Below are 24,962 nucleotides of genomic sequence, written 5' to 3' on the forward strand. Positions count from 1 at the left end.
GTAATGATAGGAAACCATTCTTAGAAAGTTAAGTGTGGGGAAATAAGTCTGTTCTGCGGAAGTCTTTTTTTTTTTTTTTTAAAGATTTTATTTATTTATGAGCAACACAGCAGAGAGGAGAGAAAGAGGCAGAGACACAGGCAGAGGGAAAAGCAGGCTCCATGCAGGGAACCTGATGTGGGACTCGATCCCAGGTCCCCAGGATCAGGCCCTGGGCTGAACATGGCATTAAACCCCTGAGCCACCCAGGCTGCCCAGAAGTCTTTTATTTTCAAGTTACAGATCCAGATCCATGGATATGGGAATGGAGGAGCCAATACAATTGCAAACTAAGGGTTGATATTTTTCTTAAAAAGTACATACAGTAGGGATGCTTGGGTGGCTCAGTGGTTGAGTGTTTGCCTTTGGCTCAGGTCATGATCCCAGGGTCCTGGGATCGAGTCCTACATCAGGCTTCCCACAGGGAGCCTGCTTCTCCCTCTGCCTATGTCTCTGCCTCTCTCTCTGTGTGTCTCTCATGAATAAATAAATAAAATCTTTAAAAAAGTAAATACAGTACAATCAGGGCAGAGTTTAAATTAGCATTTGATTTCATATACATAATCAATAGAAGATAGAACCAATATTGATGTGGGGAGAAAATGCACTACAATGCCAGATGCAAAAAAACCCAAAAATAAGTAAAATAAAGTATCCTATGCATGCAGGTCATTACTCTTTATTCTTGATGTGAAAAACCTTTAACCAAAGAGAAGATATCATGGAAAGGGCCATAGAGATTCTTAATTGGCGAAAGCAGTGAACAGAGAACAGAGGTTATATCAGGCAAGAGCATAGCACTGACAAATAATTGAAATATTCCCAGGAACGAAGTCTATTTTTAAACTATTATAGCCCTAAAGCTTCTTTAGTGCCTAGAACATAGTCACTGTGGATCGCTGAATGAATGAGTGAACACCCACTGACCAAGTAGTGGGAAAAGTGTTTGACAAGCCAGTGTATGGGGTGTCCATCAAGGACTGGCAAGAATCAGGCGATTTGAGCCCAGGGGTCAGGTACAGCAGTTTGTAACTCAGTAACATCAACAAAGAAACGGCAGAGAAAAATAAGGATAGGTGTAACATTACGGCATTCGAGTTGGCTAGGTTTTCACGGAAAATGCTATGGAAAAGAAAATCACTGAAATATTTGATTTAATAATGAGATTAAAAATAGTTTGTGGCAAATTTATCAAAACAAGAGGTTTCAAAAAGCTTGTAAAATGTTAGAGATAAATCTTTTCAGAAAACACAGACACGGAAGTTGCTCTTGTTCAAGTGGAGGTGGAGGCTCCAGGGGCCACTTGAGGTTCCTGTTCCTTCCTCATAAGTAGTGAGGATGCATTAGATTCTCATTCAGACAGTTCTAGAGCCCTCTTGGGCATATCTGGAGTATTAACAATCTCATATGAACAAATTTAATCCTTCATCATAAAGAATCCTCTTAACCTCTTGCCAAACAACAAAAGTCATAGTTGTGGATTGTATTTGAAATTCTGAGTTCTCTAGAACTCATGATTTATAACTAAGAGAGAAAGCAGACATGCACCAGTTTTCCTGTATTTGTTTCATGAACAACATGTAGGTCTAAGAACCATATGTCAATCACAATCAACTAGTTGAGTAAGTAATCATAAGCAAGAGGACACTGTTTTAAGTCTAGAGCTCAACATTGGTGAGTATTTTGTATAAATTTAAGCATTTTATCGAACTTTAGTGTTCCTTGACAAATTCTCCTCTGTGTTAAAGAACCCTGACGGTGTGAATTCTAGGTTAAGTTTTTGAATGTTCATGACTAACTCAAAGTGAACTTCACATATAGATTATAGAGATGTAGCTTATAATTCTGAAGCCATAATTCAGAGATTTAATTGCCGATTGCTGTGTATTGCAATTATACATATAGCATTAATGTAACATTAGCTAAAGGGCCTGACATATACTCATGAAGTTAAGGGGAAAAGTTCACTTATATTTTAATTTTAGCGTTAAACCGATAACTCTGGAATATTACTCAATCTATATGAGCTAAGACTGATAATCAATGCTTTCATTTAAACTTAAATACTAATGCAGGCAGCAAAATTAAATCCAATGGCTTTGATTTTATTTTCCTGGAGCTATTCGAAATTATTTGATCCATCTTTCTTAACACTCAAATCTGGTCCATTATGACTTTGAAAAGGCAGAGAAATGCTGCATTAAAATTAAAAGCTCATATTCTGAAAAGCAGCTCACTAAACTCTGAGACATTAATGTCTAGATGTAATATTTTGGTTGTATATGAAGGAAAATAAGCTATTATTGCTTTTGACCTTTAGAAGTTATGTTTTATGTATAGTTAAAATAAATAAACTCCTGTTTGTTGATCAATAAACAAGGCTGTTTTTTGGGAGTCAGTAGAAATAACTGTATATATGAGAAAAATAGGAACTGTGTATACATGAAATTTTAGAAGTTGTAAACTTTGTATCCTACAGCTATTCAGCTCTATTCATTATTATGCTACCTTATTCAATTTTACACAATTACTTATGCACATTTAGCCATCTAATTTCAGCCCTGTTTTTTAGCTATAAGTTCTCTTGACTAGTAGAAAAAAAAATGTTGCTTTAGGTACTAGAGAATTATATTCTTTGTTATGGTAAAATTATTTGATGCAGATACTTCTCTGACTCTTCTCAGGGTTTTGTGTCTTCTATTTTAATGATCATCTTTACACACTTTAAGGTATCATGTCTACAGTCCTTCCAGAGGTGTCATTTTCAGTCTAGATTTTTAGGATATGATGATGCTTGACTACATTTTCTTATAATGAGCATCCAGAAATAGATTTGTGCTCCAGTTCTGTAGACCTTGCCAACCAATTAGAATGAAAGGACAAGCCGTGTTAGAATTAGTGAACCTATTCTCAGCTAAGCCATTCTTACATACCTTTTATGAAATTATCATTATTCTTAGTCTTCCCTTCCCATGCGTTAAGGTGGGGTATGTCAGTGTGCAATGTAGAAAGTTTGGTGAGTCTAATTAGTAATTATAAGTGCCTCTTTTCATGATATTAAAAGCCATTAAAAATTCATTCACTAATTTAATAAGCTAATACACTCTACCATGCCATTCTGTCTGAAAAGTTTTTTTTTTTTTTTCCCCTAAACAATTCTACATTTATTATTACAGTCTGAGGGAAACATTCTGGTAAGATAGTGTTTCAAGTGTAAACATAATTTTTAATTAGTATTTTTAGAAGTTTTATTGGTTTTGGCATTTCTCTGAAGAGTCACAGATCTTTTAGAAATTCCATATTATGTATTATGTAACTATTATATTATGTAACTATTAAGTATTATGAGTAATGTGATATTTTCAAAATGAGAAATATCAAGGTATCCTGGCAATCGATAGTTATTTTGAAAACATAGGTAAAAGTGAAAGGACAACTCATCCACAAAATATAACTATAATCATTAGGGTGCTTTTCCACAAACTAAGTGAAAATAATATAAAGGGTGGATTCTGGAGCCATATCGCTAAATTTTGAGTCCTAGATTTGTGACCCTAAGCATTTAACCTCTATGATCTGTTTCTTCATGTTAAAAATGGAGTAATGATTACCATACCTATTTTATAGTGTTGTTATGAACTCTAAACAAGTTACAAAGGAGAAAGCTCTTTGAATTCTCTCATACACGCCTATGATCTCCTGTTACTATTATCCAGACTCAATAATATATTTAGGTAGAATTTCACATGTAAGCAATTCCAGAGGCAGTGAGTTCATTGCTCACGTCAGAAATTAATATGAAAATAACGTACCAGTCACTTACAAATTTTATATACAACTCATATATTCTTGCTCCATAGTAACACGTATGTAAAAAGTACTTCAAGTATGCAGATCTTCTGCACTTGTTTTGTAGACTGTAACATAGATTGGGAAGAAAATTTTCATAAAACCTACAAATCTCCATGTTGACAATATCCTTGTTTCTAGTCAAATAATTCCAAAGAGGTCCAAGCTTAACTTAATTTCTTCTCACACATAGGACTGTGCTATACTGTCTTACAGATGTCTTACATACATGTATAACATGAATACCCAAACTATCAAACAAATTTTATTCTATTTTAATGGATTTTTTTTCTTTTCTCAGAAGATACTCTTATTTTTTCCCCCTGAATTTCCCTTGCTGCTTACAGATTTTTCACCTGATGACCTTCCCTCATGCTTCAGTCAGAAAATCAAGGCAATTAGGACGCACCTAATGTACCTTTTCACCATCAAATATATGCATCTGCAAATACTCATGCACAGACACTCTGCCTTTTATGCACTTAAAAATTAAAGGTATTGTTCTGTTTTTTTTTTCTTCCTTCCTCTGGTATTATGGTTCCCATATTCTCTCCACTGTTCATAGACTCAGATCCAGAAATGATTTCCTAACTCTCTGTATTATTAATTTCTCAACATAACTAATTCTTCAAGAAAGTAAAATATTGTTCAAAATATTTCCTGCATCTGTTAACCTTCTTTTTTTAAAAGATTTTATTTATTTATTCATGAGAGATACAGAGAGAGAGGCAGAGACATAGGTAGAGGGAGAGGCAGGCTCCATGCAAGGAGCCAGATGTGGGACTCCATCCAGCATCCCAGGATCATGCCTTGGGCCAGAGGCAGATGCTCAACTGCTGAGCGACCCAGGAGTTCCTCTATGAACTTTCTTTAAAAATCTCGTTCTACTAGAGGATTATGCTCTTCTGACTCATTTACTACTCATGGATTAGGATTTGCCATATGACTTTCTTTGACTAATAGCACTGTGAGAAGGCCACATGCTAACTTTAATTAAGCAAGAGCGTTAGAAGTATTCTATGATTTTCCTATTTGTGGTGTCATCTAATGAGGAGAGTCATGATCCAGAGAGGGGATGGTATTTCAGCCAGAGCTATATAGAGCATGGACTAAACAACAAGAACCAAATTACACAAAACAACACTAATGAAGTAAATTAGATAAATAAATAAATAAATAAATAAATAAATAAATAAATATTTTATTTTAAGCTGATGGAACATTTCAGTCCTGTGCAATTTGGGATCTGAGTCTGTGCTTTACCTTCTGTTCTAAAATATACTCACTAGTTTCTTATGGGATAGAAACTCAAAAGTCAGATCAACCAAACATATTCACAAGTGATGTCTTGAGATCACTTCAAAACTTGCTTTTCAGATTGAAAACTAATAATCAATCCTTCTAGTTCTTTTGTGATACTAACCAGATTGTCTGCTTCTTGATCTTCTGCCCTGAACTCCCATTACAAAGATGTGCATATACTTGTACTGTCTATAATGTCTTTAGAGCTCAGTATTGAAAGATAACAGCTCTATATCATCACTTGGAAATGTATCCTACATGTGGATAAAATAAGATAGTTTTCAAACTCTCACACCTTCAGGAAATCTGTTAATAAAAACATGAATCCTTCATTCACTCATTCATTCATTCATTCATGAATTTAATAATCATTAACTTCCTACCAAGTAATTTGTCCTGAGACATATGATAGGAATACAAACACAAAGAAACACAGTCCCTGACGTCAGGAAGCTTTTAGTTACAAAAAAGTTAAGCAGAGCTGAAAATAAATCAATACGATGAAGTGTGACAGGTATCATTATAGATTCATACACAGGATGAGACATTAAGAAGTCTAGAATCAATTAAGAAGACTAGAATCAATTCTAGTAGGAAGAAACAAGATACATTAGCAGAGTGCTGCTTTTAGAACCGATTAACCGTAAAGGGGGAGAGTGGTCCAAGTAAGTGTCAAGGAGGAATGATCATTTAAGCAAAGACAAGGAAGTGTGAAGCATCCTAGAATGTTCTGGGAGTCACCAGCATTTCAAACTATAGGAAACAAACTGAAAGTTGCTGGAGGGGAGGTGTGGGGGGGGGGGGATGGGGTAATTTGGTGATGGGCATTGAGGAAGGCACGTGATGTGATAAGCACTAGCTGTAGTATGAAACTGATGAATAACTGAACTCTACCTCTGAAACTAATGATACACCATATGTTAATTAATTGAATTTAAATAAAATAAGATAATTTAAAAAATGGCTAGTTTCATGTGTGGAAGGAGTAGTGAGTAAGGGAACTTTGATTAATACTAGCGGCATAGATTTCTTTCCTTTGTAAGTGATTAAAGTATATACTAAGCATGCTATTTTAATTGTATCTATGAGAAGTTTATTAATTATACCATGAATCCATATAAAACATGTCACTGCCTTTAGGAGATGGATATATCTCAGTGCCTAGAAGACACTTATCTTTATGATGTTGCTATTGAAAACTGAAAGTCTGAAACATGAGAGTAAAAGTTTTAATTGCATCCTAAAATTGATTTAAATTATTGTACTAGGCAAGCAAAAGACAAAGGACACTTTTAAGATCCCAAGAATTGGAGTGTAGCATAGGAACAAAGTTAATGCAACACAGTTCTAGGAAGTGCTAAGATGGCCACTCAACACCAAGTCAGACAGGAACTCCATCCACCCTTGAATAACTTTTTAATTGACTATTAGGCATATTAATTAGGGTAGAGAGTAAAACAGACTTAGATCATTACTGTGAAAATAAACCAAAATGAGCTTCTGAAGTTATGCAAAATATTAAAATAGAAAACATTTTGCCCAGAGAAAGATTTATTTGTTTTTGACAATGTAAATAGAAGGGTATAATTGCAAATTAAGTTTATTATCATTTTAATGTCAGCATTTTTTTTCTGAACTTCTCACTGGGAACATTGATGAATAAAGAATTACAAATGGGGGTGCTTCATTTCAGAAATACATCAAATGTTAACGCAGTATAGAAAACTATTCCATAAAGTAATGCGAGCATCTGTTTTCCAGAAATTTTTTCAACTAATACCAATTTTATTCTGCATGAGTTCTTTTTTTTTTGTCTTAATTTCCTTTTAAAGAAATATTATGGGAACACTGAAACATGCAAGAAGCTATCTCGTAATAAGAAAATTGACTTTATACAAGTGTGCCCAGTCCAATGGCCTTTTTCATGTTTTTATTTTCCTGCAAAATTCAGCATTAGTCTTTCTGTATTTTTTTTTAAAAAGTGTATTCATTCACCTAACATCTAATGGATATCTAGAGTATGGTAAAAACTGTCCTGGGATATGGGATTTCAGTGATGAATCAGGTCTATGCAACTTCTGATCCCATACATGTTACCTCACTTATATCTTATTTAAACTTCACAAGATGTAGTTGGAACTAATGGTTTAACTATTAGTTAGCCATTAATTTGTTTTTGACAGTGTAAATAGAAGGATATAATTGCAAATTAAGTTTATTATCATTTTTATGTCATCATTTTTTTCTGAACTTCTCACTGGGAACATTGATGTTTATGATCACAATGACGTAAACCTGTCAAGTTTAAATAGCTGACAATCTTTCTTTCCTAAATCCCTTTACACTCTCATTAATACCAGGGATTTCAAGGCAATTATTTTAAAATATTATTTATTTGTATTATTTTTAAATTTTATTAAGTTTTTAATTTTAATTCCAGTATAGTTAACATACATTATATCCGTTTCGGGTACATGATTATAGTGATTCAACAATTCTATACATTACTCAGTGCTCATCATAAGTGTCCTCTTTAATCTTCAACTATTCCCCACTCACCTTGTTTTAAACTTAACAATTCTTCTTTATTGTCTGTATCAGTTTGGTGGTTAATAGCCTATCAGTTAACTCTTATAAACAAGTTCTTTTTAAAAAAAGATTAGTGCATTTTTATTCCCATGATAATCACCTTGGTCCACATTTTTATATTTGCATGATTGCAGTAATACAACAACCTCCTCCTTATACCCTCTAAACTATCATTTAGTCCTGTCATTCAGCCCAGAGCAATGAAATCAGCCTTTTAGTTCCTGAGCTACTTGAAAAAAATGGGTAAGAACAAAATGATGGCTTCCTCTCACCCCCCTTTTTTCTTTTATGGTTAATCTTAAAAGGGTTTCCTCTCCCTGCGTTATATTTAATTTATATATGAGTTATATATTTCCTTATCTTCTGATTTTATTCCTGTCTATGATAACATATTTTTAGTTGATCTTTTGTCATATATTGCTTTTTATTTCATTTCTTGGATAAAATTCATATGTATGTTTATTTCTGGTCACCTGGTTTAAACCAAGCCATTCTTGCCTGATTCACTCAGGAGTTGTTCTGATGGATATTCCTGAGCCTCAGACAGATTCCCCCAGTGTCTAAGTCTTTATTTCTCTTTACCACATCAACTACATGCTGCGTGAACTTCTATTTTTTTTTCTATTTAACTAGACAATCACGCTCAACTGCCTCATGCTATGAACACCTTAACCTCAGATCAGTCCACCTAGTTAGCTTTCCTATAGCAACTCCAGGATTTATGGAGCTTACTGAAAAAAAAGAAAATATTACTTTGCAGATTTGGTCCCTTTATCAGTTTCCTAAGTCACATTTAACTGAATCCTCACTAGTACCTGAAAATTCTTTCCTTTCTAATTGCTATCTTCCCATTCTCTCCTTTTTTTTTTTTTTAAATCATTGGCACTGCTACTTATCCATAATTTTAAGTAGATGAACTCAATCTCTACTTCACCAAACAAAAATAGAAAAAAAAATCAGAAAGAATTTCCCTCAAAGTTATGCCAATGACACTAAAAAGTCATTGATCTTAAAGGATGCCTTTGCTATCAAATGCTAATAGACAAAAATTCCCTCAAGAATAAATGTAGTTCTTCTACTATCCTGCCTTATATTAACACCCTTTCTCCCCAATCCAAGATAATTTGCTTTATGGAAATAAAACATCTTTTAAAAAATCAACTCTTCTTTTTATTGTACTCTTGTCAGTAATATTAAACATAGTTAAAATACAGTTTTTTATAAACATACAGACAAATGAACATGAAACTCCTTTCTCCTGACTCATTATTGTTTCTACTATTACTTCACTTGCCTCTTCCCTGTAGATTAAGTCTTTTTGAAGGGGTGACTTCCCTGCTGCTTCAATCATTTACTTCCTATTTCTTTAACTCACTGACACCAATGGCGCCAGCAGTCCTTGGTCACTAATGTCATTAATGACATTAGTCACTAATGACATAGACCCTACACACTCTACAAAAATTAATTTAAAGCAAATCACAGACCTATATGTAAAATGCAAAACTCTAAAATTCCTAGAAGATAGTATTGGATAAGTTCTCCATGACCTTAGGTTCAGTGATGACTTTTTGATACAACAAAGGCATGATCCATGAAAAAATAATTGGTAAATTGGACTTCATTAATATTAAAATTTTCTGCTCTGCAAGGGATACAAAAGAATGAGAAGATAACCACACAATGGGGTAAAGTATCTGAAAAGACATTGACTGTTAAAGAATAGCTATCCAAAATATACAAAGAACTCTCAAAACTCAACAAGAAAATAAAAAAGCAGATTTAAAAATGGACATAAATTTTGAAGAGCCACATCAAAAAATATATAGAGATGAAAAAGCATATGAAAAGATGCCCAACAGCCAAAGTCATTATAAAATCATAAATTAAAACAACAATGAGAAACAATTTTACACCTGTTAGAATGGCCAACATTCAAAACACTGGAGCACCAAATGCCAGCTGGAATGTTGAGTGACAATAATGCTCATTCATTGATGATGGGAATACGAAATAGTATGGCCACATTGGAAGGCAGTTTGCCAATTTCTTAGAAATCTAAACATAAACCTAACCATATTACCTAGCAATTATGCTCCTCGGATTTTACTCAAATTAGTTGAAAACATTTCCATACAAAAAACTGCAAGTGGATGTTTATAGTAGTTTTATTCATAACTGCCAACAACTGGAAGCAGCCAATACGTTTTTCAGTAGGTTTTTCAATATGATAAACTGTGGTACATCCAGACATTGGAATATTATTCAGTGCTAAAAAAGAATATGAGCTATTGAGCCATGGAGGAACCTTAAGTGCTTATTAATAAGTGTAAGAAGCCAATTAAAAAGCTACATACTGTATAATTTTATCTATATGATATTCCTTTTCTGATATTCCAGAAAAGGTAAACTATAGAACCAGTAAAAAGATCAGTGGTTGCTAGAGATTAGGAGAAAAGGAAGGATGAGTAGGTGGCTCACAAAGAATATTTATGTCAGTGAAATCATTCTGTGTGATATAATAATGGATACAAGTCATTTTATACCTACATTATACATTTTTCAAAACCTATAGAATGTACAGTACCAAGAGTGAACTGTAATGTAAATTATGAACTTGGGTGATACCTGGGTGGCTTAGCAGTTGATTGTTTACCTTTGGCCCAGGGCGTGACCCTGGGATGCTGGATGGAGTCTCACATTGGGCTCCTTGCATGGAGCCTGCTTCTCCCTCAGCCTATGTCTCTGCCTCTCTCTCTCTCTCTGTCTCTCATGAATAAATAAATAAAATCTTTAAAAAATAATAAAAAATAAATTATGGACTTGGGATGATGATGAATCAATATAGGTTCATCAAATATAACAAATGTATCATTTTGGTACTGTAATTTGATAGGCCAAGGGGTCATGCATTGTAGGCAGTGGTATATTGGAACTCTCTATACTTTCCAATCAATTTTCTATTACAGAAAAGTATTATCCCAATTTTATAAAAACAACTAGGGATAGATTTAATAACACTTGTGCAAGACTTGTACACTGAGTACTGTACAATTCTACTGAAATGAAATATTATCTAAATTAATACAAAGTTATACAATATTAATGGTCCAGAAGACTCAATATTGTTAAAGCATAGATTTCCTGAAAAGTGAGCTACAGGTTAAACTAAGCCCATTTGAAATTACAGCAGGCGTTTTATTTATAAATGCACAAGCAGTTTATATAATTTATTGTTACAAAATAAACCAGACTAACCAAAACAATTTTTAAAAAGTAGAACAAAGTTAGAGAAATTACACAATCAAATTTCTATATTTACCTTAATTCTACAATAATTATTAGAGTGTAGCATTGATGAGATAAAGACATGCAGATTTTCCAAAAAATATCGAATGAGAGTGGCCCAACATTTCTGTATAGAACAAGAGAGTAACTATTTTTGGTTTTGCAGCCACATAGAATTTCCTTTGCATATTCTTCTGTTATTTTTGTTCTTTATCTTGTTTAATACCTCCTTTAAAAGTGAAAAAAAATTTTAACCTGTGGGTCATAAAAAATAGGTTACAGGCCAGCTATGATGTGTGTTTCTACACCTAATACAGAGAGTCCAGAAATAGGCTCAAGAATGTATGACCAGTTGATTTGAGAAAGGTGTTAATGTAATTCATTAAAGAAAAATATTTTTTTCTACAAATACTTCTTTATTCTCTAATGTACAGAAAACTTATTTCTACATTGAACTTTGGAATACTTCCAACAGTATCAGTGTTTTTGATTTTTATTTGTTTCTTCAATGGACTATTTTATTTCATTTCGGGCTTCACTACATTTTTGTTTTTAAGTCACATAGGTGCATTTATTGTTATATAACATAGTATTTTCCTAGTTGAATGGAATTTATTTTTCTCATGTAAAGAATAAATAAAATAACATTTCTACTGCTACTTGAAAATTCTATAAATGTTTAGTACACATTTGTTATGATTATTATAATCCTATTGAATGTTTATCCACTATAAACTGATTATAGATTTGAGTGGCACACATTATTACATATAGATCTTGTAGTTAAAGCTATGGAATGTGTTATAAAATATCTATGCATTCAAAAGTATGCTGCGCATTTGAGTGAGGAGTAATAATAATATACTAATTAAGAAATAATATACTCATTAAGAAAAATAAAGGAAACATTCAAAAATGTATAATTAAACTTGGTTTAGGGACACCTGAGTGACTCAGTGGTTGACTGTGTCTGCTTTTGGCTCAGTCGTGATCCCAAGGTTCTGGGATCGAGTCCCGCATCTGGCTCCCCATGCAGAGCCTGCTTCTCCCTCTGCCTATGTCTCTGCCTCTCTCTCTGTGTCTCTTAGGAATTATTTTAAAAAAATCTTTTAAAAAAGGTTTAAATCACAATATCTTGTCCTTCTATGAGTTTAAAGGGCAGACATAATTTCTTTAAAAGCCCATGTAAGAGGAGGGGCACGATGGCGGAAGAGTAGGGTCCCCAAATCACCTGTCTCCACCAAATTACCTAGAAAACCTTCAAATCATCCTGAAAATCTACGAATTCGGCCTGAGATTTAAAGAGAGACCAGCTGGAACGCTACAGTGAGAAGAGTTCGCGCTTCTATCAAGGTAGGAAGACGGGGAAAGAGAAATAAAGACACAAAAGGCCTCCAAGGGGGAGGGCCCCGCGAGGAGCCGGGCTGAGGCCGGGGCGAGTGTCCCCAGGACAGGAGAGCCCCGTCCCGGAGGAGCAGGAGCTGCACCGACCTTCCCGGGGGAAAGGGGCTCCAGGGAGGTGGAGCAGGACCCAGGAGGGCGGGGATGCCCTCGGGCTCCCGGGGACACTAACAGGCACCTGCGCCCCGGGAGATGCGCCGAGCTCCCTAAGGGCTGCAGCGCGCACGGGGGGACCCGGAGCAGCTCGGGGGGCTCGGGGGCGGCTCCGCTGAGGGGGCTGCGCGGCCCGGGAGCGCGAATCCAACAGCGCAGGCCCCGGAGCACAGGGCGCCGGGACACAGCCCAGGATCCGGCCTCCCCCGGGACAGGCAGAGGCTGGGAGGGCCCAGGACAGCGAGGATGCTCCTGCCCCAGCTGAGCAGATCAGCGGCCCCGCCCCAGAGCCTCGAGGCCCTGCAGATGGAGAGCTCTGGAGCTACTGCGGGAGCTGAATCCAGGGCTCCAGAGCTGGCCCCGCCACTCGGCTCCTGGGGCCTCACGGGGTAAACAACCCCCACTGAGCTTTGCACCACGCAGGGGGCACAGCAGCTCCCCCAAGTGCTAACACCTGAAAATCAGCACAACAGGCCCCTCCCCCAGAAGACCAGCTAGACGGACAAGTTCCAGGAGAAGTCAAGGGATAGATTAAGGGAAATAAACGACAGCCTGAGGAAGAAAAACTTACGTTTAATTGGGGTTCCCGAGGGCGCCGAAAGGGCCAGAGGGCCAGAATATGTATTTGAACAAATCCTAGCTGAAAACTTTCCTAATCTGGGAAGGGAAACAGGCATTCAGATCCAGGAAATACAGAGATCCCCGCCCCCCTAAAATCGATAAAAACCGTTCAACACCTCGACATTTAATAGTGAAGCTTGCAAATTCCAAACATAAAGAGAAGATCTTTAAAGCAGCAAGAGACAAGAAATCCCTGACTTTTATGGGGAGGAGTATTAGGGTAACAGCAGACCTCTCCACAGAGACCTGGCAGGCCAGAAAGGGCTGGCAGGATATATTCAGGTCCTAAATGAGAAGAACATGCAACCAAGAATACTTTATCCAGCAAGGCTCTCATTCAAAATGGAAGGAGAGATAAAGAGCTTCCAAGACAGGCAGCAACTAAAAGAATATGTGACCTCCAAACCAGCTCTGCAAGAAATTTTAAGGGGGACTCTTAAAATTCCCCTTTAAGAAGTTCAGTGGAACAGTCCACAAAAACAAGGACTGAATAGATATCATGGATGACACTAAACTCATATCTCTCAATAGTAACTCTGAATGTGAACGGGCTTAATGACCCCATCAAAAGGCGCAGGGTTTCAGACTGGATAAAAAAGCAGGACCCATCTATTTGCTGTCTACAAGAGACTCATTTTAGACAGGCCACCTACAGCCTGAAAATAAAAGCTTGGAGAACCATTTGCCATTCGAATGGTCCTCAAAAGAAAGCAGGAGTAGCCATCCTTCTATCAGATAAACTAAAATTTACCCCGAAGAGGTAAATGTAGTGAGAGATGAAGAGGGACACTATCTCATACTTAAAGGATCTATCCCACAAGAGGACTTAACAATCCTCAATATATATGCCCCGAATGTGGGAGCTGCCAAATATATAAATCAATTATTAACCAAAGTGAAGAAATACTTAGATAATAATACACTTATACTTGGTGACTTCAATTTAGCTCTTTCTACCCTCGATAGGTCTTCTAAGCACAACATCTCCGAAGAAACGAGAGCTTTAAATGATACACGGGACCAGATGGATTTCACAGATATCTACAGAACTTTACATCCAAACTCAACTGAATACACATTCTTCTCAAGTGCACATGGAACTTTCTCCAGAATAGACCACGTACTGGGTCACAAATCGGGTCTGAACTGATACCAAAAGATTGGGATCGTCCCCTGCATATTCTCAGACCATAATGCCTTGAAATTAGAACTAAATCACAATAAGAAGTTTGGAAGGACCTTCAAAGCACGTGGAGGTTAAGGACCATCCTGCTAGAAAGATGAAAGGGTCAACCAGGAAATTAAGGAAGAATTAAAAAGATTCATGGAAACTAATGAGAATGAAGATACAACCATCCAAAATCTTTGGGATGCAGCAAAAGCAGTCCTAAGGGGGAAATACATCGCAATGCAAGCATCCATTCAAAAACTGGAAAGAACTGCAAATACAAAAGCTAACCTTACACATAAAGGAGCTAGAGAAAAAACAGCAGATAGGATCCCTATGCCCAGGCAGAAGAAGAGAGTTAATAAAGATTCGAGCAGAACTCAATGAAATCGAGACCAGAAGAACTGTGGAACAGATCAACAGAACCAGGAGTTGGTTCTTTGAAAGAATTAATAAGATAGATAAATCATTAGCCAGCCTTATTAAAAAGAAGAGAGAGAAGACTCAAATCAATAAAATCATGAATGAGAAAGGAGAGATCACTACCAACACCAAGGAAATACAAACGATTTTAAAAACATATTATGAACAGCTATACGTCAATAAATTAGGCAATCTAGAAGAAATGGACGCATTCCTGGAAAGCCACAAACTACCAAAACTGGAACAGGAAGAAATAGAAAACCTTAACAGGCCAATAACCAGGGAGGAAATTGAAGCAGTCATCAAAAACCTCCCAAGACACAAGAGTCCAGGGCCAGATGGCTTCCCAGGGGAATTCTATCAAACGTTTAAAGAAGAAACCATACCTATTCTCCTAAAGCTGTTTGGAAAGATAGAAAGAGATGGAGTACTTCCAAATTCGTTCTATGAGGCCAGCATCACCTTAATTCCAAAACCAGACAAAGACCCCACCAAAAAGGAGAATTACAGACCAATATCCCTGATGAACAGGGATGCAAATATTCTCAACAAGATACTGGCCAATAGGATCCAACAGTACATTAAGAAAATTATTCACCATGACCAAGTAGGATTTATCCCCGGGACACAAGGCTGGTTCAACACTCGTTAAACAATCAATGTGATTCCTCATATCAGCAAGAGAAAAACCAAGAACCATATGATCCTCTCATTAGATGCAGAGAAAGCATTTGACAAAATACAGCATCCATTTCTGATCAAAACTCTTCAGAGTGTAGGGATAGAGGGAACATTCCTCAACATCTTAAAAGCCATCTACGAAAAGCCCACAGTAAATATCATTCTCAATAGGGAAGCACAGGGAGCCTTTCCCCCTAAGATCAGGAACAAGACAGGGATGACCACTCTCACCACTGCTATTCAACATAGTACTGGAGGTCCTAGCCTCAGCAATCAGACAACAAAAAGACATTAAAGGAATTCAAATTGGCAAAGAAGAAGTCAAACTCTCCCTCTTCGCCGATGACATGATACTCTACATAGAAAACCCAAAAGTCTCCACCCCAAGATTGCTAGAACTCATACAGCAATTCGGTAGCGTGGCAGGATACAAAATCAATGCCCAGAAATCAGTGGCATTTCTATACGCTAACAATGAGACTGAAGAAAGAGAAATTAAGGAGTCACTCCCATTTACAATTGCACCCAAAAGCATAAGATACCTAGGAATAAACCTAACCAAAGAGGTAAAGGATCTATACCCTAAAAACTATAGAACACTTCTGAGAGAAATTGAGGAAGACACAAAGAGATGGAAAAATATTCCATGCTCATGGATTGGCAGAATTAATATTGTGAAAATGTCAATGTTACCCAGGGCAATATACACATTTAATGCAATCCCTATCAAAATACCATGGACTTTCTTCAGAGAGTTAGAACAAATTATTTTAAGATTTGTGTGGAATCAGAAAAGACCCCGAATAGCCAGGGGAATTTTAAAAAAGAAAACCATAGCTGGGGGCATCACAATGCCAGATTTCAGGTTGTACTACAAAGCTGTGGTCATCAAGACAGTGTGGTACTGGCACAAAAACAGACACATAGATCAATGGAACAGAATAGAGAATCCAGGAGTGAACCCTGAACTTTATGGTCAACTAATATTCGATAAAGGAGGAAAGACTATCCACTGGAAGAAAGACAGTCTCTTCAATAAATGGTGCTGGGAAAATTGGACATCCACATGCAGAAGAATGAACTAGACCACTCTCTTGCACCAGACACAAAGATAAACTCAAAATGGATGAAAGATCTAAATGTGAGACAAGATTCCATTAAAATCCTAGAGAAGAACACAGGCAACACCCTTTTTGAACTCAGCCACAGTAACTTCTTGCAAGATACCTCCACGAAGGCAAAAGAAACAAAAGCAAAAATGAACTATTGGGACTTCATCAAGATAAGAAGCTTTTGCACAGCAAAGGATACAGTCAACAAAACTCAAAGACAACCTACAGAATGGGAGAAGATATTTGCAAATGACGTATCAGATAAAGGGCTAGTTTCCAAGATCTATAAAGAACTTCTTAAACTCAACACCAAAGAAACAAACAATCCAATCATGAAATGGGCAAAAGACATGAAGAGAAATCTCACAGAGGAAGACATAGACATGGCCAACATGCACATGAGAAAATGCTCCGCATCACTTGCCATCAGGGAAATACAAATCAAAACCACAATGAGATACCACCTCACACCAGTGAGAATGGGGCAAATTACCAAGGCAGGAAACCACAAATGTTGGAGAGGATGCGGAGAAAAGGGAACCCTCTTACACTGTTGGTGGGAATGTGAACTGGTACAGCCACTCTGGAAAACTGTGTGGAGGTTCCTCAAAGAGTTAAAAATAGACCTGCCCTACGACCCAGCATTGCACTGTTGGGGATTTACCCCAAAGATACAGATGCAATGAAACGCAGGGACACCTGCACCCCGATGTTTATAGCAGCAATGGCCACAATAGCCAAACTGTGGAAGGAGCCTCGGTGTCCATCGAAAGATGAGTGGATAAAAAAGATGTGGTCTATGTATACAATGGAATATTACTCAGCTATTAGAAACGACAAATACCCACCATTTGCTTCAACGTGGATGGAACTGGAGGGTATTATGCTGAGTGAAGTAAGTCAATCAGAGAAGGACAAACATTATATGTTCTCATTCATTTGAGGAATATAAATAATAGTGAAAGGGAATATAAGGCAAGGGAAGAGAAATGTGTGGGAAATATCAGAAAGGGAGACAGAACGTAATGACTCCTAACTCTGGGAAATGAACTAGGGGTGGTAGAAGGGGAGGAGGGCGGGGGGTGGGGGTGAGTGGCACTGGCGGTTATCCTGTATGTTGGTAAATTGAACACCAATAAAAAATAAATTAAAAAAATAATGAAATACCATAGATTTCACTCATGTGTGGCATTTAAGAAACAAAACGAACAAGCAAAGGAAAAGAAAAAGAGAGAGGCATATCAAGAAACAGACTTTTAAGTATAGAGAACAAACTGAGAGTTGCCAGAGAGGAGATGGGCAGGAGGGGATGGGGGTAATAGGTGCTGGAGATTCAGGAGGGCACTTATGATGAACACCAGGTGACATATGGTAGTGTTGAATCACTATATCGTACAACTGAAACTAATATAATACTATACGTTACCTATTCTGAAATTAAAATTTATAACTTAATAAAAAAAAATAAGTCATGAAATTGTACATTTAAATCATTTGGTAAATTGAACACCAATAAAAATAAATAAATAAAAAAATAAATAAAAGCCCATGTAAAATTGTGATGAAACTACTTTTAGGGGACCCATTTTCGATTTGGGAATTTCAATAACTTTGCAGTATTGTGATTTATTTTCTATGTAATAATTCTAGGATAACATTCTATCACATGATTATTATAAATTTCCTTATTGTTACATATGTCAAATAGATTTTGTAAAAGACATATCAGTTAGAGGATTGTTTTTAAAGGTTTTATTTAATTATTTTGAGAGAGGGAGCAAGAGCATGTGCGTGTGCAAGTGGGGGAGGGCCAGAGGCAGAGGGAGAGAATCTCAAGCAGAGTCCAAGCTGAGCATGGAGCCAAACTCAAGGCTTGATCATAGCACCCCGAGATCATGACCTGAGCCAAAATCAAGTCAGACATTCAACAAACTGAGCCACCTGGGGGTCTCTAGAGGATCTTAACTAAATATTAAAACATAGCATGTTTTGCAGAGAGCACAATCATTAAATGAAAAAAACAATTTAATATTTTGCAGTTTTAAGAACTTGTCTGTTGGGATCCCTGGGTGGCGCAGCGGTTTGGCGCCTGCCTTTGGCCCAGGGCGCGATCCTGGAGACCCGGGATCGAATCCCACGTCGGGCTCCCGGTGCATGGAGCCTGCTTCTCCCTCTGCCTGTGTCTCTGCCTCTCTCTCTCTCTGTGACTATCATAAATAAATAAAAATTTAAAAAAAAAAAAAAAAAAAAGAACTTGTCTGTTTAGACAATTATATTTAAATCCAAATGACCTTACCTTTCTTAAAACTTTCATCAATAAAAGATAAAGTTCAAATTTATATGAAAATATTTGTATCAATGCCTGGGCCTTGCAAAAACTGAAAGTAGAAATGACTGAAATATAATTAATTAGAATGAATCTCCAGTTTTCCTGAAACCTTGACTCCAACCATGAATGAGAGGGAAACTACACCAGCAGGAAGTTGATAATGAGCTGATGGCTACTTAGGAACTACATATGGGATCAGGGTTCATGAGAAATGAATAATAACTGGTAACTAATTCCCACTGCAAGCAACCAAGAAATATTCCAAGTCAAAAAGTTATGGAAATGCTAAAAATAATAAAGATATTTACAAATGTTACTTATAATGGCTAAACTTTCTCAATGTGTTTTTTACTTGCATTCACTTCTGTCCACCATTATTCCCAATTTCATGAAGTCTGTTGATAGGAATCAAGAGAAGGTGAGGGATAAGAAACCATCTCTGCCCAACTGTGCCTGAGTAAACCTACTATCCCTGCAAAACTCACTATGTGTGTGAACTTGTGTAACACATTTCTCTGTGTATTTGCTCATGTAGGAAATACAGAATGATAATTATATACAATTTGTAGGTTTATCTGAGAATTAAGAATGTAGATGCATGAAAATACTCTAAGTAGTGTTGTCTCTGAGCAAATATCTTTTTGATTCAGTTATATATTACCATAAATAATATGTTGACTCATTTTGCTATTAGCATTTTGCTTTGAAATTGAATTATCATGTAAGGCTGAAATGACAGATGAAGTAAGACTTAATAATGTCATCATGCTATTTTAATAAACCTTCTTAGTAGATTCTATGATCACAAGAATCACTACAACTGGGCTATCCCATTGTATTTATTATAAGAATAATATGTTCTATAAGAAATATAGAATATATATTGTATATTATAGAAATACAAATACAAATATATTGTATTTATTATAGAATAATATATTCTATAAGAAATACTAGTTGAAGTGTTTAAAATAATCATAGGAAATTTGTAATGCATGCTTCAGATAGAAGAATGCTCAGGGAGATCTGTTCCCAAACTATATGTTAAATATTTATGATATCAAGGTCAATATCTCATCAAAAGAAGTTTGGGAGAAAAGAATAAAATATTCTGGAAAGTTATCTGTGGGGTAATATCACCTGGAAATTCCATAGTGTAAACCACCTTTCCCATGCTTTTTTAAATTTTTATTTTTATTTTTTTACTTTTTCTATATTTCTGGGATAAATGAAAATGATATGTTGACACCAGTAATTAACATCATAATGACATTGCCAGAAAGAAACCAAATGTAGAAAAGCAATCTTGATGGGAAAAACATTGATGCTTGGCAACATGCATACATGCTAACAAGGTATAGAACTATATGCAAATTAATAGTTATAAAGAATTTAAATAGTAACACATCTGTATGGGGAAAGATACGTAAGTCCTGTCATAGTTCCTGCTTCCTTCTGAAAGTATTCAATAACTTATTTGATGATTTCAACTGGTAAATTAGGCCTGATTCAAATAAAAATGAGTTTAACTTTGGAAAAATAGGTACTTGTATATTACAATGTGAGAAAATGTAGATGTCAAAATAAAAATGTTTAACAGCAGTATCAGTCAAGCGATGGTTAACATGGATTTATCTCTCACATTTTGATTCTGCATATTTTCTATTGATTTATTTAGTATTCCTGCAGAGACCTTGAAAAATGGTTCATTTTTGCTGATGGATGTAGGGGGTGGAACCGCATCATTGCACAGAAAATGCATTAACTGGTATGATAACACAGTCATAAATGTAACAGGATTCATTACTACCAAGAACTAGCACTATGATGCCTATAAACTTTTCCCCTAGTTTTTAAAATGTATATTAAAGAGAAATTTCACCACGACTTTAAGCCTCTAGGGATTTACATTACAGTCAGTAAATAAAATGAAGTTAATCACCTCAAAAGCAAAGTATTATTACCATCTTTTAAAAGATTTTATGTATTTATTTGAGAGAGAGAGACAGAAAGAGAGAGGGGAACATGTGCACAAGTGGGGGGTAGAGGAAGAAGAAGCAGACTCTCTACTGAGCAGGGAAACTGATGTGGGATTTGATCCTGGGACTCTGGGATTATGACCTGAGCTGTTGAAGGCAGACATTTAACCAACTGAGCCACCCAGGTGTCTGCAAAGTATTGATTTTGTTCTACAGGATACACTTTTTACTTATTTATTTTTTTATGATTAAGATGTGAAGTAAAACTTGGTACACGTATAGAAAAACACATACATCTATTGACTACCTATAGCCAAATACCCATATAATATTTTGTTTGCCCCACAATTGTTAATGTTCCACTGGAAAACCTACATTAAGAACCTATGATCAGCTATTATTAGGATTCTCCAGAGAAAAAGACATATCAATAAAGAAAATACATACCAAAAGATACCACTATCTCACTGTCTACACATATACACACACACACACACACACAAACACACTGAGAAAGAAAGAAAGAGAGAGACTTATTATGAGAAGTTGTCTCATGATAAATGACTAGAAGAGTCAATGGCATAAATCTCATTCTAAGGACTGGAGAAGATGAGAGGCAACATTCCAGATCCATCAGTGAGGCAGAAAAAGAGAAGTGGAATTCCCCTTCCTTAATCTTTTGTTGTAGTTGGCTTTCAATGGATTAGTTGAGGCCCACCCATATTGGGTATGGCATTCTACATTACTTAGTTCACTGTTCAAATCCTAATCTCATCTAGAAAAAATTGTTACAGATAACATTTAAATAACATTTAATCTGGGTACCGCAAAGCCAGTCTTATTGATACATAGAATTAACTGTCACACCAGTTATGCTGATCGCCAGAAGACTCAAGAATGCAGATTCTCTCACTTTTTTGGCCTCACATCTTGGCTTATATATAAGTTCCTCCATAAAGATATTCCTGTTTCCTTGAAATTTTATTATTCATCAATCCTATATTATTCCATAGGCTTTGTGAGATGTTATCTTGATTTTACTCTCTTGGTTTCCTGTGTGCTTATCTATATTATCCAAGAGAATGTAAGTCCACAAGTGAAAAGAGTAAGGATGAAAATGAGGATACCTAACATTTACCAAGAGGTTACTTTGTACAATACCATCATTGAATAATCTTACACTAAAACATGTTACAAAAGGATAACATGGATTTCTGTTCATATCTAATATTTGCTTTTACCTCTTGAAAGGATTTCAATTTTCACATAATGTTAGGCTTTGTCAATTCTGCTTGATAAAATCTTTACACTGTTCTATTGTGTGGTAATGTTACCAGACTTCAGAAGAAAATAAGCCATTTCAAACAAGCAATTTAGGAATTTTCACCAATTCTTAATTAGGCCAAAAGGTCTTTTAATTAATTATTTATTTATTATTTTTTTTCCCCAGCTGGGTACAGTACACTTTATTGAAGGTACATGACAAGGTAGGGCTCCTCAAGCTTCTTCTCTTCTTCAGGGGGTCTGGAATGGAAACTGTGTAGAGGTCAGGAGATTCTCAGTGGGTTGGCGAATGATTTGGGCATGAGGACTCCCCAGCAACTGAGGGCCTCTCTCTTTTTCTTGCTCTAATTGGGGCTGGTGGTCCAGGAGCTCTTACTCTTCGGAAGTCATGTGGATTATAATGCCCACCACCCGGTTGCTATAGCCAAATTCATTGTCATACCAACATATGAACTTGACACAGTGGTCAATGAGTTCAATGCCAGGCCCAATATTGAAGGTGGAAGAGTGGATGTCACTGTTGAAGTAGCAGGAGACAACCTGGTCTTCAGTGTAGCTGAGCATGTCCTTAAGGAGACCTTTCAATGCCTGTTCCACCATATTCTTAATGTCATCATATTTGGCAGCTTTCTCTAGGCAGCACTCCAGATCCATGACTGACACATTAGGTGTAGGGATATGGAAGACTATGCCAGTGATCTTCCCATTTTGCTCAGGGATGATCTTGCCTATAGCCTTGGCAGCAGTAGGAGAAGCAAGGATGCTGTATTGGGCAGCCCCTCAGCCATCATGCCACAGTTTCCAGGAGGGTAAACTGGTCTTCTGGGTGGCAGTGATGGCACGAACTGTGGTCATGATTCCTCCATCATGCCATAGTTATCATGGATGACCTTGGCAGAGAAGCCAAGCAGTTGTTGGTCACGAGGCATTGCTGGTAATGAGGGAATTGTCCTACTTCCCATGGTCCATGCCCATCACAAACATGGGGGCCTCAGCAGAAAGACCAGAGATGATGACCCTCTTAGCTCCACTCTTCAAATGAGCCCCAGGTTTCTCTATAATGGTGAAGACCCCAGTGGACTCCACAAGATACTCAGCACTAGCATCACCCCATTTGATGCTGACAGGATCTTGCTCCTGGAAGATGGAGATGGGATTTCCATTGATGACAAGTTTCTCATTCTCACTCATGACTGTGCTGTTAAATTTGCTGTGGGTAGAATCATACTGGAACATATGGACTACGTAGGTGAGGTCAATGAAGGGGTCATCGATGGCGACGATATCTACTTTGCTGGAGTTAAAAGCAGCCCTGGTGACGAGGTACCCAATAAGGCCAAATCCGTTTACTTTGATCTTCATTGTGTCTCAGTGATGCACCTGGCCCTGCACCAGAAGATGCGGCTCTCTGTATTGGGGTTAAAGTTCTTATTTCTATGTATGTTTTCACCTTTGACTAAAAAGATAGTTTTTCTGGGTATGCAATTCAGAGAAGATTATTTATCACAGCACATTAAGATATTACATTACCATCTTCTGGCTTTAATGTTTCTTGTTGAGAAAACTTTCTAAATCTCTTGACTTTGGGGATCCCTGGGTGGTGTAGCGGTTTGGCGCCTGCCTTTGGCCCAGGGCGCGATCCTGGAGACCCAGGATCGAATCCCATGTCGGGCTCCCAGTGCATGGAGCCTGCTTCTCCCTCTGCCTGTGTCTCTGCCTCTCTCTCTCTCTCTCTCTCTGTGACTATAGAAGATAAATTAAAAAAAAAAAAAAAGAATTCTAAAATAAAAATAAAATAAATCTCTTGACTTTGTAACTGTTTTCTTTTCCCTCTGGTGGCTTTTTAGGTTTAAGGTTTTGCCTTCAATATATGCTCTGTTAATAAAATGTGTCTAGTTGTACATTTAGTTGGTTTTAATTCAAAAAACTTGTGCCTTCTGGATCTGTGGAATCATGTCTTCTTTGATTCTAAAAATTGTCATCCATTTCTTTCTGCCATACTGTCTCTCTCCAATTTTTTATATTCTCTCTCCTTAAATTCATTTTTAAATTTGCACGTAAGACTTCCATTCTGTGCCTTATCTTTTGATTCTTGTAGTTTCCTCTATGGGAGGAACGTCTGTAAGAAGTGTCTCAAGATTGGTTCTCCAACTCTGCAGGCCTCAGGGCTGGTTTTTGGGTTTTGCCCCATGATAATTCTCCAAATCAATTACTTTCTTTTACCAATAGCCTTGGGTTTTTCTCCTACTGTTTGTTTACACTTTGTGTGTGTGTGTGTGTGTGTGTGTGTGTGTGTGTAGGAAGCAGTTCCTTTCAAAATTGTGCTTTCTTTGGATTTCAAAATCATAGAAAATAATCTTTTTTTTTAAGATTTTATTTATTTATTTATGAGAAACAGAGAAAGAGGCAGAGACATAGGCAGAGGGAGAAGCAGGCTCTCTGAAGGAGCCTGACGTCGGACTCCATCCAGGACCCTGGGATCACGCCCTGAGTCAAAGGCAAAAACTCAACTGCTGAGCCACCGAGGCATCCCGAAAATAATCTTTAATATAATTTATCCACCAGTAGATGGGAGGAGTAGGAGAATATTTTAGATTTCTAACCTTTTCATTCTCTAAGAATCATTATTCAGCTACAAAATTTTCTGCCTTTGTTGTTGTTGTAACTGTGCTTTCTCAGTGTTTTGAACCCCAGTAAGAGGCATAGCTCCTGATACAGGTAAGGGTTTAATACATTATTTGACA

The 24,962-nt window shown here is 36.8% G+C and overlaps 1 pseudogene; it reads right to left on the bottom strand.

The window, feature by feature from the left end:
* Window positions 1-22,590: 22,590 nt before the first annotated feature.
* On the bottom strand, window positions 22,591-23,580 carry LOC483947 (annotated as a pseudogene).
* Window positions 23,581-24,962: the final 1,382 nt, after the last annotated feature.

Source organism: Canis lupus, chromosome 1 (genome assembly GCF_011100685.1).
Source record: "Canis lupus familiaris isolate Mischka breed German Shepherd chromosome 1, alternate assembly UU_Cfam_GSD_1.0, whole genome shotgun sequence".
Taxonomy (NCBI): Eukaryota; Metazoa; Chordata; class Mammalia; order Carnivora; family Canidae; genus Canis; species Canis lupus.